Source organism: Triturus cristatus, chromosome 1_1, assembly GCF_964204655.1.
Source record: "Triturus cristatus chromosome 1_1, aTriCri1.1, whole genome shotgun sequence".
Classification (NCBI taxonomy): domain Eukaryota; kingdom Metazoa; phylum Chordata; class Amphibia; order Caudata; family Salamandridae; genus Triturus; species Triturus cristatus.
Genome location: NC_140579.1, coordinates 581,940,976 through 581,957,475, shown reverse-complemented (window position 1 = coordinate 581,957,475; position 16,500 = coordinate 581,940,976). Strand labels below are relative to the sequence as shown.

Sequence of the window (16,500 nt, the reverse complement as noted above, 5' to 3'; positions counted from 1 at the left end):
TTCAGCATAATCTCAGATTACAACAACAAACACATCATAGCTCAAACAAAAGCAAAAGAAAAAGTATAATTTGTCACCGTACAGTTGCTGATTGTAGAATTCAAGTACTAAAATGGTACTAAGGGATTCATCTTTGCCCCAGCCAGTAGTTATTGTCACACATATTGTTCTTAGGAAAGCGCTCTCACTCACCCCCTGGGCCTTTTATGTGCAATAAAAGAAAATTCAAAATATACATAGATGTACAGGAAGACACACACAAACATGCAAGCACAGATACAAAGAAACACATACACACACATTTGGAAACTCAGCCACCTGCAGCCGTACACAGAGATAGATGCAACAACACAAGCACACATATACACAGTCATGCACACATACATGCACAAGCACATACAAACACAGACACACAACCACCTAGACATGCACATAAGCAAGCATACACATACATATACAGCCTTACCAATAGAAGATACATTTACACACAAGCATGCACATATACAAGCACACACACATACACACACAGGTTCTCCTACATGCCTACACATATGTGCATACTGAGACACACATACATGCAGGCATTCATGCACCCATATACAAGCACACACTCTTGTGTCTCTTGTCTCACCCCTGTGAGGTGGCTTCAAAGACATTTATTTAACACTTTTAGAAAATGCAAACATTTGAAGTGCTCTGACAGGGGTAGTGGGCGGGTGGAAACAGCCTCAACATGAGAGTGGTGTGGGAGGCGGGTGCAAGTAAGGAGGGGGGAGAAGGGGAGACGCCTTGCTAGAATATGCACTCTCATGGAGCGCGACTACAATAAAAATGTAAATTATCTCCCGAAGCCTTCAATGTGATGCAAAATGGCTTGTGTAAAAACTCAAATATTTGACAATATAAACAGGTGAGACTACGCAAAAAGATGAATGTACCCTTTTAGTGATATAAAGAATGGAAAAACACTTAATGTAATGTGAAAAAACAGACGAATGACTAATTGATACAGACGTAAATTACTATCACACACATGCCTTTAATTTGCAGACAAAAAAAAAGTCCAAACAACTTGACAAATACAGGATATCGCAGAACTACAAGGATGTAACAAGTTGGGGGAGTTAACAGCTGCTGTTAATGTGTAATAAACAAGCAGACAATGGCCAGCTCAGCGTGATGCTGTGCAAGCACCAATCAACACTGCTGCGCTCTCTTTGAAAGCCCAGGGCTCGGATTGTGCAGATGCAGTTATTTGGGCTAAGGTTTGGGAAACATGTGCTGCTACCCACTCCCAAGGCAGTTCACCTGCGATGGTCGGGCCCAGGGGTAGGTTTCTGCGCCTTGCTGCCTTTGTTGCACTCTGCCATGGATCGGCCTGTTGTTTTGTGTCTGATCCACCTTTGATGCTTATTTTATTGCTTTTCCAGCATTTGTGTAGATTCAGAGTATTGTCTCTTATCTCAAGCCTTTGGATGAATGAGACAAACGTGCGATATTCACAGACATTGCGTGCATTCACATACCACTCAAACACCTGCAGTAAACAAGATAACGCCAGGATTACCAGAAAGATAGCTGCCTTAAAAGGAATGACAAGGGCAGTCGCCATTGGTAATAAAAACAAGTCGGGCGAAAAATGAATCGCGGTTGCCAGTAATAAAGTGAAAGCGCGCATGGCACACTCCATATACAAACAAGAAGCAGTCGCCATTGCTAAAGCTGGCGTCCCGCGAGTGCTGTGTACATTAATTAAGCAAATCGTTCTCTCGCAGGTTAGTGAAAGCTAAAGAGTAAGGACACATGTAAGAGGGGCTGCCCTTATCGGAGGTAACAACAGGAGAGATGGAGGTACTAAGGAGAGACTACTAAGCCTATGGACAAATCAAAAGCCATCATTTACAAAGGACATGAAGAGGAGGCAATTGTAAAGATGGGCGGAGCTTAATGCCCATATACTGAATACTGTATGTCTTGAAGAGACAGTGCAAGCGCTGCCTTTGCGAGTCCTAAAAAAGGAGGGGGGGGGTGCAAGGAGGCCCCTTTCATGGGCTTTATAAAATCCCAGGGGATCGCCACCTCCCCGGGGCAAAACAGCAAATTAATGTGGGGGACCTGCAAGCCCCCTCGCAGCAGGGGCCGCATGGATCTCTAGACCCAAGGGGAACCCCATCTCCACTGGGGCAAATAGAAGAAAGGAGAGGGCCCCTTTTCTGGAGCCAATAGGGGCCTTGGGGACCGCCACCCCCAGGGCCGGCTCCTGCTACGTTCTGGGGTGCCCACCCCGGGACATAGCAGTTTGCTCGTACTTGGATTTGACAGCTGGCGCCAAACCAGAGTACACACTGCTGTCAGCAAGGGGGAACTGTAAAATGTTACTGCTTGCTGTGAGCTGAGGTTTCGGGTTTCCCTGCCTGCAGAGATGCGGGCAGGGAAACAGAGGACAATTGGTTTGACACACGGGGAGCTGCATGTTTAGCGGGGGCCCCGTGACTCCCCTCCACGGTCCCCAACAGAGGTAATTTAGTACTCTGGGTGGGACCAGAGTATCCAGAAAAAAGGGGGCTGGGGTCACTGGTGCTGAAATTGACCCGGGGAAGAGGGGGGCACGCCCCTATATAACAAACAGTTTTTTTTTTTTTTTTAAAGACCGTGTGCAGGGCGTGGGGTGGATCCCCGGGGGCCAAAATCGGCAGGAGAGGGGGGCAACATGCCCCTCACCCCATTACAAAAAGGCCTGACCCCAGGGGTTTGGGGTCACAGGAGCTGAAATCTGCCTGGGGAAGGGGGACCCCTCCCTTAATAAAAGAAAACAATTTTTTTGTTTAAAGGCCAGGTTGGAGAGTCGCCGGAGGCCCCGCCCCCTTTTACCACCACTTTGCAAACACGCCTCCTGGTGCACTACTGGTTGGGGGTTGAAGTCCCCTTTGCTCCTAAGGCCCTTTTGAGGCCAGGAACCCCTCCTGTAAGTCCCACATAGCAGGTTTGCTGAGAGGTCATCGGAGGCCCGCCCCCTTTCTCCACCACACTGCAAATGCCCCTCCTGCTGCACTACTGGTCGGGGAATTTAGTCCCCTTGGATCAGTGCTTAATTTGAGGCTTTCCAGTGCTCAGCACCGGCACCTTTTTGTCAACACCATACATAGAACAGTCTACCACATGGTGGCGCTGCTCATTGTTTAGGAATACAATATACATTAAAATTGCAAGTACCTGCCTCCCCAGCCATATCTTTAGCTTTGGGGACCTGGAATAATCTGAACTGTCGCATTTACATGCAAGAGAGATGGTTAGTAGTTGTTTTGACACCAATGGCAAGGGTGATAGATGGTGCAAACTGCTGTGTCCTCCCGGTCAGATCCCTGGCACTTAATATTTTACAAATTAGGCACCGGCTTGGATGCAGGAGGTCCTTGGGGGCCAGGAACTCCTCCGGTTACCTCCAGTAAGTCCCACAAAGCAGGATTGCTGAGAAGTCTTCAGAGGCGACACCCCCCCCTTCTCCACCTGCAAATGCGACTATTTGTTAAACAAGCATTTACAATGCAATAGGTCACGCAATTACATTGTTTTGAGCTATTGGCATTGAAAATGTTATTGTTTTTTTTTTCCTTTGTGAAACATTAATCAAGTAATGGCGTTGTAAATTACAATGTCTTTTACCCCCTGTTGACCCCCGCATACAGACATACATAGAAACCGCATTACAAACGGGTACACATGCATGCACACGCTGAGAAACACACGCACCCTGTGAGACAGACATACTAATACATAGAGGCACACGGGTGCACCGAAGCACCTGCGTGGCTTCTCTAACCGTTTGCAACAGAAAACTGGTACATTCGTTTATAAATACGGCCTTCCGCGCGTGGCATGCACTGCACGATTTCAAGCAGAAAGTGTACTTTGCTATTTCAACATATTCCTGAGCTCTCCTCGATTGTGACCGAAGACCTCATTCAAGTACAATTCAAGCTATTGGGCAACAATAAAACAAAAGAGTCGTCAATATTAAAATGGAAAAATGACACCATACCACAAACAATCATGTCAAAAATAGATCGCTTCGCAAATTGGGGAATCAAGGTACACATTCCTAAGGAGGAAAAATACCCGTTTATGTAAAAAGCTGGCATCAACATCAAAAATACAGAGAGCGCACGAAAGTCCTGCCTTAAAGGAACAAATTACGTTGCTCGCACTACAGCTTTCCCCAACTTAAGAATATATCTTTCACCTAACTCGACTCAAACAAGGCGCAGGTACACAGAAAGTGAAAAAATGGATCTCGAAAGAAACCACCAGGAAGGAACACCAATAACCCGACCACCGATGAGAACAAACTGCTCCTAGCAAACAAAAAAAAGATTCTCATAGCTCTGGACTGAGGAACACTGTGATGAAAGTAATTTTATGGAATGTGTATGGGTTAAAAAACACATTACAGAACACGGAATCAGTTGATTTTCTACAGTCTGGGGATCTGCTATGCCTCCCAGAAACTTGGCTGCTAACCTCGGCAAACATTCCAGGCTTCACGGAATTTCAGCAGCCGGCAAAAAAGCACCACATATTTGGAAGACTGTCGGGGGTCTATCAATATACACACAAATCAGCAGGAACATAAAAGCTACACCCCTACTTAACACAGGCATGGCTCAAGCTACTCTTTTGCAAGGCTTCAAATTGAACGGCTGCCCAATAAAGATTTTACTTGTGAACATCTACTTTAACAGTAATGAATCATCAACCCAGCAACATGAGGGCTCTAGTGGATACACTGGAAGAGCTACTAAGCAGCCAGCCAAATTGTGGGATTATAACCGCTGGTGATTTTAACACTCGTAACCTAGGGACTGCACCTAACGACGCCCTGCCAATGGACACGGCTGAAAAGCTAATGAATACATTTCTAAATACACACAGATCGACTATATCTTCGTGTGTAAACGCTTGTATGGACAAGTGTCAGAATCTCAGAAACCCTTGTTCCAGACGAGTGATCATCTCCCACTGGCCATTGTCTTTGTATTACAAATGGCCATGCAACCGCTCATTGCCATAGTGGGCTACACTAAGGGGGAGGAAATTCACACCTTACAGAGGAGAATAAAATGGAACACAATAGATACAACAGCATTATGCAAGTGGAAAAGCATCTGGCCTAGTCTCGCCCATGAACTTATAGCAGGCAATGTTTGCGAAAAGTGGATCAAACTGGCGACAGAGGTGAATGAACTTTTGATATGCAGACAAATAACCCACCAACAAGCATCAGGAAAGAGGATCTGTTGCCAACCACAACACCGGTGCGCAAAAGTGGGGCAAAGCAAGCGGGCCTTGAGATCAGCCATCTTCACCCACAAGCGAGAGGGAAAGGACAAAACACCCCAAAATCAACTCCTAGCTAGGAAAATTCACAGGACAAGCATTGGCATAGCCAATAGGTCTCGCTTTTGGGACCTTATAAGTGTTTCGCCATGCAACAGTTGATGTTGTTGCACCAAGGATATTATGCTGCATAACTAAATACTTATAAGGTCCCAAAAGCGGACCTATTGGCTATGCCAATGCTTGTTTTAAATGCAGGTACTCAGTAGAATGATCCAGTCTCGGTATAATTTCAATGTTCTGTAATATAACAAAGAATTTCCAAGGTGCAAAAAATTCCCACGCCTGTAGAATGTTAAAATGCACACATGCATAAATGGAGCATGAATCATACAGAAAGGGAGTGTAAAAATGACCAATGCGACCCCTAGCTGCACAGATTTTGCGCCTCATTGCACCTCCATAGTTTGCAAATGAGTTTGCAAAAGTGGGTGTGCCTAGGCGTGGCCTAGGGACTGCGATAAAAATGAGGTGCACTCCCGTCAAACAACTAAAATTTTTAAGCAGGTGCGGCCGGCACAGGTAAGAACAATGGAGTGGGGCGGGGGCTTAGGTAGGGCAGGGTGGGGTGGGGGGGAGGTCGAAAGATGACGGGGTAGGTTAAATGAAATTTAAAACTAAAACACTTACCCTGCGTTAGCCACATCGCCTACTCGGCAATGCGGGGAGCGCAAGGTAAGTGGTTTTATTGATTTTTTTATTTAATTTTCCAAGCCCACCGCTTTTACCTGTGCCGGCCGCGCCGGTTCTGAAGGTTCACTGAGTTTTGGGAGTGCAATTACTACACTTATCAGAACTCTAAGGGCCTGATTCACAAACAGCCCTTTGAAGCATGTTTGTTGTATTACAAATTCTACAACCAAGTTCCAATTTAAAAACTGCGTGCAGAATTTGTACACATCCGCATTACCTATACTTACGTGTGCAGTGTTCTCAGTGCACATAAGTATAGGTTTCAGTAGTAAATATGGGAGGGACACAGGGGAGTGGCACAAAGAAGTGGCAGACTTGAAACTGAAGGGGATGGGATTAGGGAGGAGTCAGAGGGGTTTAGGGAGGGTCAAGGAATGTTTTAGGGAGGGGCGTCACACATACACAAAACAGAAAGCCAATTACACTACCATGGGAGTAGAGACCTGTAACTTACACTGTTGTAGTCATTTTACACTCGGAGTTTGTGAATACTGAAAGTAGAACACTTACTCCAAAGTGTAAACTTACTCAAAAGCAAGTTACCTTTGTGAATGAGGCCCAGGGTGTGCAAGAAAATACAGCTGGGACGAGTTTAAAAAAAAATTAAAGTGTAGTGAAACACATCAATCCATGCAGTATGTACAAAATGTGTGCATGAAATGTTGAAGTTAAAGGGGCTTTTGTAACTCACAAGGATATAAATGTAAAATGAAAATAATTTGGGGGTAGTGGTATTTCCCTATTCTCAGGCATGCGTAAGGTAGGCACTGAGTACATTTCAAATAGTAGGGTCAGCAGAGTAGGCGAGCATTGCCAACCAGCTATGAAATCATTTAGCCTTCAGAGGAGCAATTAGCACTGTTGGTACTGCTGTTTCAACTCTGCAGATGTTTCCAGTGGCGCCAAGTGTTCCTAGCGCCACGAAGCTTACGAGCTAAAATGTGCTATATAAATCCACAGCTAATCGAGTAATCAACCCATCAATCAATCAGGGTTTTGTGAAGCGAGCTACTCACCCGTGAGGGCCTCTAGGCTGGGAGGGAGAGGGGGAAGAGGGGGGAGCAGCTCTTTGGGGGTCATCTGAAGAGCCAGGTCTTTAACCCATGAATGATCAAGTACATGGAAACCATGGCATACCCATATAATGCTCAAAGACAAGAGTGCGGATTACATTGGTAATTTACGGCTAGTCCGGGTGATGTGCACAATGCGTACATTCTCTTCGGTGTTCTGTCAGTTGAAACGGATGCCGCGCACACAGAACCCGCAGACGCCCTTCCGTCGACAAAGAACATCTCTTCATTAAGACTTCTTTTCATGCCAAACTCAGGGATGGCTGAAGTGTGGCAACAATTAGAGTGGGGGATTTATTAGCGGTAACGAGATGCACGCCAAACTGTGCGTGAACAGACTGCAAACCCAGGAACACTCCTGGGTAACAAGCATTGGCAAAGCATATGCTGCATGGCTAAGTGGGAGGGCTATGATGTGGAGATTGCAAGAAATAACAAAGAGGTCAATAATTCGAGTAATAATAACAACAGCAACAATAATAATAATACATCTGCTGCGAATAATAAAATAATAACAATAACAAGTATTATAATTATTATTAATACTGATCATACATTTATTATAATATTAATAGTCGTTATTCATATTATTAGTATTATCATTTGTGTTCTGTTTTCAAAACGTGAAGTTTGAAATGCTTCTGCTACAACAAAAATGCCTTTTGTGTTATTCCGTGCAGCTGGAGCTGCACTGTACGAACTACATACTTAGCAGAGACACTTTCTAGGGCTTGCAATATGGCATACAATTATATCTGAATAAATCGATTGATATAATTGAGTAAATACTATATAGCTTGAAATCGGTTTGAATCAACTCACCAATCTGTGAACCATATTAACTCTTAGTCTTAGCCAAAAGAAATGTATAATCAAGAACATAATGCCTGCACCTTTCTGATCAATGCCAAAATTGCGATCAAATGGCTTCAGTAAAGGACATTGTCTTGCATCCGGTCTAAAAGTAGTAAAGCCGCAGTACTTACAAGTTTGAGGCGGTCCCTCCCCTTTTGTGTTAAAGTGCAGAGAAGACCCGGGCTGCCGAGTGGTTTTTGCAAAGCACCCAGAGGCAGTTTACAAGACGCGTGTTTAAAATGCTGCTGGGACACCGCCCCTTGTCCAATGCTGGGGCAGCAGCGAGCACAGGGGAAGGGTCTCTCCCGGCTCAGCTCTCGTCCAGCCTTCTGGCCGTGGGCAGGATGAGTGCTCTGGCGCTGCGACAAAACGCCAACCCCTCAGCTCATAACTGACGCCTAAGAGACAAACTTTTACAACTCCTGTCTCCCGAAATGATTCGATTTTAATGTGTGAACGCTCAACATGTTCCTGTTTGAGAATGCGAGATATAGGTATACAAGCCTCGAGTTGTGTGTGCGCGCGCGCTAAAAAAAAGAAAAAAAGCAAGCAGGAACAAGTGAAACAAGGAGGGTAAGAGGGAGTTAGCGAAGGTAAAGAGGGACAGAGGAGGCTCACAGAAATTAAGCAACGACAGATTGGGGTCAGAGAAAGCAAACAAAGACTTTACTTTTAGTATGAGGAAGTGAAGCGCACCCGACTGCAGGCTGGAACTGAGGCGAAGTAAAGACTCGCGGCCGAGAGACGCACTCTGTGGTGGGGGAGGCGCGGAGGGGTGCCGCGAGGAAAGCCAGATGGCAGAGTGAAGCAAAAAGAAGTGAGGAGCACAGTGGGGGCCAAGACATGCGCGAAAGTAAATTACCCACATGGCGGCCGCGCACGTGCAAGCGCACGTGCACGCAAGCTTGAGGCCAGCAAAAATCCTCTGGTAGCACTCTGAAAATCCCCTTACTAAAAGTCGAGCAAGCAGCGCATGCACTGCTCTAGGCTCAACCTAAAAAACGTATGGGATAGGTAAAGAGAACAGCAAGGCTCCCAATGGTTGCACATCCACAGCCTGCTGACCCCAAATAAACAGGCAGAATTCTGGTCATACATCAATAGGCTCTCAGGGCACGGCCACGATAGGTGCAACGTGGTTTCCAGCTACTCATGGATTGCCCATGTGGCTACATTGTATTGTCGTGTGCCAAGTCCGGCTCAGGCACACCAGCAACATCTTTACATCACCGATGATTTGCAAAACACTCTCACTCCACCCATCGAAGATACAGCCGTACAGCCAGTAACAGGGAAACCCTTGTTTTGCGAAGAAACATCAGCGCACCATGTCGAAGGGAACCATGTCACACTAATTCTAAAAAACATCAGAAAGGACGGGGCACAGGGTCCCAACGGCTTACCAGGACACCTCTTCAAAGAAGACTGCAATTTCTGGGGTACCATGCTTACACCACTTTATCAGTATTGCCTGACCAACTCAACAGTCCTGGAGACTTGGAAAGGTTCTTTGCTGTAACCTATTCATAACAAGCATTGAAAATGCAATAGGTCTCGCCCTCATTTAAGTTAAAGCAGTTCTTTTTGTAATTAGGTGGCTTTTTAGCATTGCTTTTATTAGTGTTTTTCAAACTTTCATGTACATAACATGCATATGTATGCATATATGTATATGTATGCATGCATTTATATTTGTATTTATATAGATATGCAGATTATATATATGTTTATATATGTATGTATATATATATTCACAGAAAAAACCATAGGTTTCAGGGGTATTATCGTTAGCTGGGCATTTCACTCGTACAAAACCATGGAAATTCCTCTGTTATAGTTAGTTCTGCTAACTATAACTCGCGCGCCCGCAATGCACTGCTGATGATGTCACATATTACATCATTCATGACATGGTCAGTGACATCACTGATGACATCACTGATGACATCTCAAATGACATCACTGATGACATCATCCAGTGAATGTGGTTTAGTTTGAAATTTAAATACGTATTATATATATATACCAATCTGTATTGAAGATTGAGTGGATATATAACTGTCTGGATGGAGGATTTAGTAGCTGTCTAACTGTGTTTAAGTGAGTAATTAAAAGTGTCTCACTTAATACATGGATTAGTAACTAAACTATGTGAATGTGTGCATCACTGTCTCTGTTGTTGTATAACATGCTGCATCAGTTGGTCACTAACTACATGAGTGTGTATATTAGTTATTGATTAGTTGGGTGAGTATTTGTATGGGACACTGAGTTTGTGTGTGGTTGGATGGGGTGTGTGTAACTGTGTGGCAGTTGTTCTGCCACTGGCCTTCCCGCCTTCTCTGAACAGTTAGTTTGGTGCCCCATCCACCTCCTCCCTATGCTCTGTTGTCTGAATCCATGGACTAGCCTCCTCCCTCCTGCCATGCATGGTCTGATGTGCTGCCACTGCCCTCCATTTAGTATGATGTACCAGTCCACTCCTCCTGCCCTCCATTGCCCAATTCTATGCCCCATCATTGACCTCCTGCTTAGCCTCTGTGCTTAGCTTGCTGCCCCTATTCTCCTTCCCCCTGCCCTCCGATGTCTTTGTGCATGCCCCTGCTCCATCCTTTTTGACCACCATGTTCCATGGACCTGCCACTCCTATCTACTCGGAGTGTTCTGTTGAGCTGCCACTCCCCTCCCACCTGCCTAGTATTATCAGATGACTGTAACCTGTCCCTGCCACCTTCACTCTGCCTGTCCACATTCCATGCCCCTTTCCCCTTCTTCCTGTCCTCCATGGTCCATTTTACTACCACACCCTTCTGCCCTCCCTGGTCTGTTGCGCTGCAACTGCTCCTCCTGCCTGCCCCGCGTGGTCTGTTGTGAGGCCCCTTCCCCTGAACTCTCTTGTCTGTGCCCAGGTCCTGACCCTCCCTTCTATCCTCCATGGTCCTTTGTGCATGCCCTTGCACCCTCCTTCTTGCCCATCATAGCCATTGTGCTGCCACTAACCCTCCCGCTTGCCATGCATGGTCTTCTGTGCTGCCACGGCCCCTCCCATCTTCCCTGTGTGGTCAGCTAGCTGCCCCTGACCCCCTCCCACCTTACCTCCATGGTCTGTGCATATGCCATCATAGTCTCACTGTTGCTCTCCATGGTGTGTCTTGCTTCTAGTGCCCATCCTGCCTGACCTCCATGGTCATCTTGCTGCTCCTGCCCAGACCCCTTGCCCCCAGCCTTCTGTTTCCATGTGCAGACCCCTATTCCCTCCCTCCTGGCTTGTCTGTTCCATTGTAAGGCCCCTGATCCGTCCCTCCTGCCCTTTATGGTCTGTTATGCTGCAGCTTTCTCTCCTGTCTGTCCATTATGGTCAGCTAGCTACCATTGCCTTTTTCCCCTCTGTTCTCTGTTGTCCATGTGCATGGTCCTGTCTCCTCACTATTGCTTTCTATGGATTGTTGTGCTGCACTCCCATCCCGCATGCCCTGTGTGGTGTATTGTGCTGCTGCAAACCCTGATGCCTGCCCTGTAGGGTCAGTTTGGTGCACCTCTCCATGTCCCCCTGTACTCTGTTATCCGAGTCTATTTCCCTACCCCAATTCCTCCTGCCTTCCATGATCCAATGTACCATACTTGTGAACATTTTGAACTTGGTAAGAGGAAGATTTTGAAAAAAAAACTCGAGTATTGATTTTCCCCTTTGAGTTACATTGAAAAAGAGGAGATTGTAGACAGGAGACAGATCAAATGAAGCCCATTTGAGCTTAAAAACATTGGACGTTTCCTGGCTGAATCGGGTCTGTTGGCATGTATAGTTGTACTACCACTTCCTCTTCCTTCTGCCCACAATGGTCTATTTTATTGCCACAGCCTCTCTTGCCAGTCCTGTATTGTTGGTTTGTTGCCCCTGCCCCCCTTTCCACTGCCCTCCATAGTCTGTTGCGCTGCCACTGCACTTCCTGCCTGCCCAGTGTGGTCAAATTGTTGCCTCTGCACCCTCCTACCTGCCTTCAATTTTCAGAGTCTGTGCCCCTGGCCTCTGCCGCTCAACAGTATCCCAATGAACAACTAGATTGCTAACATTCTATATTTATTACAAAAGTGCGTAAGGCCTGACGTTATCTTGATGTAATCAAAACTGTAATACCTAGAGCATTTCCTTTAGAAATTACATATATGAGAGGGTCTTATTTGCATCAAAATTATGGATAGTGCTCTAAAAAACTAAAATGAGGACATATTTTTGAGTTTTCAAATAGCGACAAAGCACTTTAAAATTATTTGATATCTTTGTTTTTTTATCCAGTTGACCACTTGATTAAATGCTGCACTTAGGGGAGAGGATGTTGTGTTACTTCCAGAGCTGCAGACTTTGCAACTGGGGAACCAGGTTGGAGTTTCTGCTTCAGCTCAACATTCTGTGATTCTGGTCAAATCACTTAATCTCCCCATGTCTACAACCAAAATGAATTTGTTCTTGTGTGATGTAACAAATGCTCATGTAAAGCACTCCAATACCTGACAAGTCTGCACTATATAAAACTGCAAAAACACAAAAAATAAAAGGTGTTTTGCACACTTCTGTCATTGGGCTTCATGTGGGCTACATCTGGGTGATATTTGTGCTGCATTTGGGCTCTTTTGTCTCTGGTGGCCATCTTGGGAGATTTATTTGTTATGAAGTTTCCTAATTTCTACATTTACTGCAGTCTCCTCAGTAGGAAATGCTTTCAGTTTTTTACTTTGATTCCATCAAGAAGGTATTCAGATATGTCACACATTTTCCATAAATTCTGAATGTTAGCACTCTAGTTGCTCATTAGATCACTGTAGTGAAGCTACTGCTCACCACGGAAGTCTGCTGCTGGTATTAAAAGTGCATGTTTCAGTCTGCATGTCGGAATTTTTTTATGAAATAGAAGACGATTTGAGAAGTCACTCAAAATGTGCCCTAATTTTTCTTTCTTCAGCACTAATCATAATTTCTAGGGCAAAATGAACCCCCTCATTGTGTTCCTTTTTAAATTAAATGTTTTAAGTGTTACCAGTTTATTCTAATCAAGATGGCTTCAGGTGTGCCATACCTTTGTCATAAGTAAGACAGTAAGTGCTCTAGTTGTTCTAGAGAACACTCTGGGACATTCTGTCATTGGGCTATACTTGGGCTACGTCTGGGTGATATTTGTGCTACATTTGGGCTCTTTTGTCTCTGGTGGCCATCTTGGGAGACTTATTTGTTATGAAGTTTCCTAATTTCCTCATTTACTGCAGTCTCCTCAGTAGGAAATACTTTCAGTTTTTTACTTTGGTTCCATCAAGAAGGCATTTAGATGTGTCACACATTTTCCCTAAATTCTGAATGTTAGCACTCTAGTTGCTCATTAGATCGCTGTAGTAAAGCTACTGCTCACCAGGAAAGTTTGCTGCTGGTATTCAAAGTGCATGTTTCAGTCTGCATGTCAGAATTCTTTAATGAAATAGAAGAAGATTTGAGAAGTCACTCAAAATGTGCCCTAATTTTTCTTTCTGCAGCACTAATCGTACTTTCTATGGCAAAATGAACCCCTCATTTTGTTCCTTTTTAAATTAAATGTCTTAAGAGTTACCACTTTATTCCAATCAAGATGGCTTCAGGTGTGCAATACGTTTGTCATAAGTAGGACTGTTAGCGCTCTGTTCTTTAGAACACTCTGGGAAGCTGCAGTAGAACACAAAGGAAACAACTGACAGTCTCTGCCCTTGTTGGACGTACATGTTTTACTGAGAATGTCAGACTTCATTCTCACATGACTGAGAAAGATAATGTGAATTTACAGAAAATATGCTCTCAGTTTAGCTAATAGATCACATTCCAAACCTCTTTGGGAAAAGCATGAGAAAATAGTTTTCTCTCAAACATGATTCATGATATCCCAGCAGAAGGCTTTTTCACATGGTAAAATCACCTTAGAACACACCACAATTCCTAAAATGAGTATGGTACCATCAACAAATGATTTATAATGTAACTAAAGTCTTAAAACCTTCTATTAACTGCGATGCTTTTAATGAGGTGCTATCATGTATATTGGTCCCAAGATGGCTGCCAACACTTCTTGGATGAAGTGCTGACAGCCAATCAGATCTCACGATGAGAAGAGTGGTTAGGCTCCGCCCAGATATATGTGATTTTACTTTTGATTTTCTCAGGAACTACTGAACGGATTTACACCATTTGACCAAAAGGCACGACTCTGAACCAAGGGCTACATTTTTGCCAAATTTGGTGTAATTCCATTCAGCAGTTCGGGCTGTAGCTGCGACTAAATGTTCCTATGGAAAATTGCATTGGGAAAACACGTTTTGGGACCCCCCCCTTTTTCTTGGCCCCCGCTTGACGAATCACACCGAGAATTTCAGGATAGGAGCGGACCGGAGCTGGCCAAACGTTTTGAAAATTTCACAACCGGCGCCAAAGTTATTGGGAATAGAATGTTGTGGATTTCCTATGGAAAATAGGTCCTAACTATAACTACCTACTGGCGACCGCCAGTAGGTAATATATATACACATACATATATATAAATGCATATGCATATATATGTGCATATGTGTGCGCGTAGAGAGAGGTAGAGAGGTAGAGGTATAGAGGGAGAGATAGAGGTAGCGAGGTAGAGGAAGAGAGGTAGAGAGTAGTAGAGAGAGAGGTTGTGAGGTAGAGAGTAATAGAGAGTAGTGAGTAGAGTGTGAGTAGTAGAGAGTAGTAGAGAGTGAGTAGTAGAGAGTAGTAGAGAGGGAGTAGTAGAGAGCGAGTTGTAGAGAGTGAGTAGTAGAGAGTAGTAGAGAGTGAGTAGTAGAGAGTGAGTAGTAGAGAGTAGAGAGTAGTAGAGTAGTAGAGAGTGAGTAGTAAAGTGAATAGCAGAGAGTGAGTAGTGGAGTAGTAGAGTAGTAGAGAGCGAGTAGTAGAGAGTGAGTAGTAGAGAATGAGTAGTAGAGAGTAGTAGAGAGTGAGTGAGTAGTAGAGAGTGAGTAGTAGAGAGCAGTAGAGTGAGTGGTAGAGAGTAGTAGAGAGTAGTACAGTAGTAGAGAGCGAGTAGTAGAGAGTGAGTAGCAGAGAGTAGTAGAGAGTGAGTAGTAAAGAAGTAGTAGAGTAGTAGAGAGTGAGTAGTAGAGAGTAGTAGAGTAGTAGAGAGCGAGTAGTAGAGAGTGAGTAGTAGAGAATGAGTAGTAGAGAGGAGTAGTAGAGAGTAGTAGTAGAGAGTAGTAGTAGTAGAGAGTAGTAGAGAGTGAGTAGTAGAGTAGTAGAGTAGTAGAGAGTGAGTAGTAGAGTAGTAGAGAGAGAGTAGTAGAGAGTGAGTAGTAGAGTAGTAGAGAGTGAGGAGTGGAGAGTGAGTAGAGAGTAGTAGAGAGTGAGTAGTAGAGAGTGAGTAGTAGAGAGTAGAGTAATAGAGAGTAGTAGAGAGTAGTAGAGAGTGAGTAGTAGAGCGTAGTAGAGAGTGAGTAGTTGAGAGTGAGTAGTAGAGTGAGCACTAGAGAGTAGTAGAGAGTGAGTAGTAGAGAGTGAATAGTAGAGAGTAGTAGAGAGTGAGTAGTAGAGAGTGAGTAGTAGAGAGAGAGTAATAGAGTAGTAGAGAGTGAGTAGTAGAGAGAGAGTAGTAGAGAGTGAGTAGTAGAGATTAGAGAGTAGTAGAGAGTATCAGAGAGTGAGTAGTAGAGAGTGAGTAGTAGACAGAGTAGTAGAGAGTAATAGAGAGTGAGTAGTAGAGAGTGAGTAGTAGAGTGAGTAGTAGAGAGTAGTAGAGTGAGTAGTAGAGAGTGGGTAGCAGAGAGTGAGTAGTAGAGAGTGAGTAGTAGAGAGTGAGTAGTAGAGCAGTAGAGAGTGAGTAGTAGAGAGTAGTAGAGAGTGAGTAGTAGAGAGTGAGTAGTAGAGAGTAGTAGAGACAGAGTAGTAGAGAGTAGTAGAGAGTAGCAGAGCGTGAGTAGTAGAGAGTGAGCAGTAGAGAGAGTAGTAGAGAGTGAGTAGTAGAGTAGTAGAGTGAGTAGTAGAGAGTGAGTAGTAGAGAGTGAGTAGAGAGTGAGTAGTAGAGAGTGAGTAGTAGAGTAGTAGAGAGTGAGTAGTAGAGAGTGAGTAGTAAAGAGTAGTAGAGTGAGTAGTAGAGAGTGAGTAGTAGAGTGAGTAGTAGAGAGAGAGTAGTAGAGAGTGAGTAGTAGAGAGTGAGTAGTAGAGAGAGTAGTAGAGTGAATAGTATAGAGTAGTAGAGAGTGAGTAGTAGAGAGTGAGTAGTTGAGTGTGAGTAGTAGAGAGTGAGTAGTAGAGAGTGAGTAGAGAGTGAGTAGTGGAGAGTAGTAGAGTAGTAGAGAGAGAGTAGAGTAGAAGAGAGAGAGTAAAGTAGAAGAGAGAGAGTAGTAGAGAGTGAGTAGTAGGGCGAGTAGTAGAGAGTAGTTATGTTATGTTATTTGGGAACTTATAAAAGCGCACATACACCAACCGGTCTCTTGGTGCTACGGAGTCTAAGTA

The 16,500-nt window shown here is 44.4% G+C and overlaps 1 pseudogene; it reads right to left on the bottom strand.

Annotated features, from left to right (window-relative positions):
- Positions 1 to 16,500, bottom strand: part of LOC146870665 (transcription initiation factor TFIID subunit 11-like) — a 284,397-nt pseudogene that overhangs the window by 79,088 nt on the left and 188,809 nt on the right.